We start from the raw sequence: 3,915 nt of genomic DNA on the forward strand, positions 1-3,915 counted from the left end.
ACATTCCACAAAATTTCAATCAACCTTATAGGCATAGATTTATGTATATTGTGCTTAATTTATTTTTCTTTCCAGACCATGGCAAAAAATCATATTCAACATCAATTTGCAGATATATTTTGTCCTTTTATGATGTATTTGAACTTTATTATATTTGTAATTTTGATTCTCTAAAAATTTATCATTTTCCCAGGAATTTCTAGCTTTCTTCTTTCTATCCAGCTTCCTGGCATACACAGTATCAAAGCTTTACAAAGTAAGGAAATGTTCTTATTTATCATTTTTTTAAAGTAAAATCAAAAAGAAATTTGAAAAATAAAGTCATTATATATTTACTGCTAGAATTAGATGCAGAAATATTTTCCATTGTGAAAAACATATGAATATTTATTTCATTAATATATGTAAAATTGAGTGGTAAATTCTTTTTTTATTCACAGAAACTATTACTTCCTGTGTGCTAATATTAATTATAATACCAGTCATGTATTTACATATTTGAGTTTAATCTAAGTTTAGAGAGTTATTAGAAATAATTTTATTATATTTCAAGTGTATCTCAAATCTTTTGAGTGTGCTTTATTGCATTAGCACAAGACAGTTTATATATATATATATATATTTAATGTTTATTTATTTTTGAGACAGAGAGAGACAGAGCATGAATGGGGGAGGGTCAAAGAGAAAGGGAGACACAGAATCCGAAACAGACTCCAGGCTCTGAGCTGTCAGCACAGAGCCCAACGCAGGGCTCGAACTCACGGACGAGATCATGACCTGAGCTGAAGTTGGACGTTTACCAGTTGAACCACCCAGGCGCTCCGACAATTTATATTTTATTGGCATATGAACACATGCTTTAAGTTCATCATGGGAATCTGGGCCATAAACCAAATTAACTCATCAGACAATGGTATGATAATAAGCCCCAGGTGTCAGTCCATTATTTAAAAAAATACTATAAAATTGACTATTTGTAAGATTTTGTATTCTTCATAATGGTAATTCATGATTAATGACCCATAATTTGTGTAACTATTAAAAATTTCACAACTTACTATGATCAGAGATGTTCTCAAAATCATCAAACCCTAAAAGGTTTAGTTAACTAACATTTGTATAGCTTTTATTTTTCATGGAAGTGGCAGAAGGAAGAACTAATATTGAATTGAGACTCCAATATCTTTTAAGAATAATCCTAAGTGTTTTCATCTGCGCTTAATTTGTCATTTAATTTTCAGAATAGTTAATTGAGGTTGGTACTGTTATACACATTTTTCAAATGAAGAAATGAAATAATAAACTTCTCTAAGGTCACAGAACTCATAGTAGAACCTAGGCCCATGTGCTCCTAGATTCTTTCACAGACAACCATTTAATTGAAAATATCTAGATTTCCGGTCGTACTCAGAAGCAGGATTCCCACCTGTAGCTGATTCGGTTGGTGGTGGCAGGCAGTGTGAGGTTTCTTAATACTGCTCCTGGCGGATCCAGTCAGTAGCCAGCATGTCTAGCAGAAACAATAACAAGCTGCCCAGCAACTTGCTGCAGTTACAGAATCTGATCAAGCGGGATCCGCCGGCCTACATCAAGGAGTTTCTACAGCAGTATAATCACTATAAATCCAATGTAGAGATTTTCAAATTACAACCAAATAAACCCAGCAAAGAACTGGCAGAGCTCGTGATGTTTATGGCACAGATTGGTCACTGCTATCCAGAACATTTAAGTAAATTTCCTCAAGAGCTGAAAGATCTTCTTTCCTACAATCACACTGTCTTGGATCCAGATCTTCGAATGACATTTTGCAAAGCTTTGATCTTGCTGAGAAACAAGAATCTCATCAATCCATCAAGTTTGCTAGAACTCTTCTTTGAACTTCTGCGTTGCCATGATAAGCTTCTGCGAAAGACTTTATACACACATATTGTCACTGATATCAAGAATATAAATGCAGAACACAAGAACAATAAAGTGAACATAGTGTTGCAGAATTTAATGTATACCATGTTAAGAGATAGCAATGCAACTGCAGCCAAGATATCTTTGGATGTGATGATTGAACTCTAAAGAAGAAACATCTGGAATGATGCCAAAACTGCCAATATGATAACCGCGTGTTTCTCTAAGGTCACTAAGATATTAGTTGCTGCTTTGACATTTTTTTCTTGGGAAAGATGAAGAAGAGAAACAGGACAGCGACTCAGAGTCTGAGGATGAAGGACCAACAGCAAGAGACCTGCTAGTGCAATATGCCACAGGGAAAAAAAGTTCCAAAAACAATAAAAGGTTGGAAAAGGTTATGAAAGTTATCAAGAAACAAAAAAAGAAGAAAAAACAAGAGATGTTTAACTTTTCAGCTATTCATTTGATTCATGATCCCCAAGATTTTGCAGAAAAACTACTAACGCAGCTAGAGAGCTCTAAGGAGAGGTTTGAGGTGAAAATGATGCTCATGAACCTCATCTCCAGATTGGTGGGAATTCACGAGCTTTTTCTCTTCAACTTCTATCCCTTTATGCAAAGATTTCTGCAGCCCCACCAAAGAGAGGTAACAAAGATTCTTCTGTTTGCTGCCCAAGCATCTCATCACTTAGTACCCCCAGAGATCATTCAGTCATTGCTCATGACTGTGGCCAACAATTTTGTCACCGACAAGAACTCTGGGGAGGTCATGACAGTAGGAATCAATGCTATAAAAGATAACAGCTGGATGTCCTCTAGCCATGACTGAAGAACTTCTCCAAGACCTGGCTCAGTATAAAACACACAAAGATAAGAATGTGATGATGTCTGCTAGAACTTTGATTCAGCTCTTCTGAACACTGAATCCTCAGATGTTGCAAAAGAAATTCCAGGGTAAGCCTACAGAGGCCTCCATAGAAGCAAAAGTGCAAGAATATGGAGAATTAGATGCTAAAGATTACATTCCAGGAGCAGAAGTTCTAGAAGTTGAAACAGAAGAGAATGCTGAAAACGATGAAGATGGGTGGGAGACCACCAGTCTCAATGAGGAGGCAGATGCTGATGGTGAGTGGGTTGATGTGCACCACTCTTCTGATGAAGAACAGCAAGAAATCTCCAAGAAGCTCAACAGCATGCCCATGGAGGAGAGGAGAGCCAAAGCCACGGCCATTAGCACTAGCTGAATTTTAACTCAGGAAGATTTCCAGAAAATCCGCATGGCCCAAATGTGGAAAGAACTTGACGCTGCACCAGGGAAGGCCCAAAAGAGGAAACACATTGAAATAGATAGTGATGAGGAGCCCAGGGGTGAGTTACTTTCTCTTCGGGACATTGAACACCTTCATAAAAAACCAAAGTCTGACAAGGAGACAAGACTAGCAATGGCAATGGCTGGGAAGACAGACCGAAAAGAATTTGTGAGGAAGAAAACCAAAATGAACCCATTTTCTAGTTCCACAAATAAAGAGAAGAAAAAACAGAAGAACTTCATGGTGATGCGGTATAGCCATAATGTCCGGTCAAAGAACAAGCGTTCCTTCAGAGAAAAGCAGCTGGCACTACGAGATGCACATTTGAAATAGAGAAAAAGAATGAAGTAACCTCCCAGCAAGTTCTCCATTCCAAGAAAAATGCTACATTTGTATCGTTATTTTGAAAATTAATCAAGAATGATTGTTTACATTAAAAAGTCCCAAAGTAAAAAAAAAAAAGAAAAAAAAAGAAAATATCTAATCTTTCAATTGCTATGAGGATAATTTGAAGTGTATCAAAATCTTATATGAATGCTTCTTTAGTTCCTAAATCATTTATAAGTTGTAAATTTGGTTTATCTCTTTATATCCTTTTTGGATCCAGAAATAAAACAGTGTAATTTGACAAGGAATGAGCAGGATTAGCATTCTTGTCATTCCCTGATTTTGTAATATTTTTAAGCCATTTTATCTATGG

At 36.2% G+C, this 3,915-nt stretch overlaps 1 pseudogene; it reads left to right on the top strand.

Moving 5' to 3' along the window:
• Positions 1–1,388: 1,388 nt before the first annotated feature.
• LOC123594757 lies at positions 1,389–3,566 on the top strand (annotated as a pseudogene).
• Positions 3,567–3,915: the final 349 nt, after the last annotated feature.

This window comes from Leopardus geoffroyi, chromosome X, assembly GCF_018350155.1.
Source record: "Leopardus geoffroyi isolate Oge1 chromosome X, O.geoffroyi_Oge1_pat1.0, whole genome shotgun sequence".
NCBI classification, from domain to species: domain Eukaryota; kingdom Metazoa; phylum Chordata; class Mammalia; order Carnivora; family Felidae; genus Leopardus; species Leopardus geoffroyi.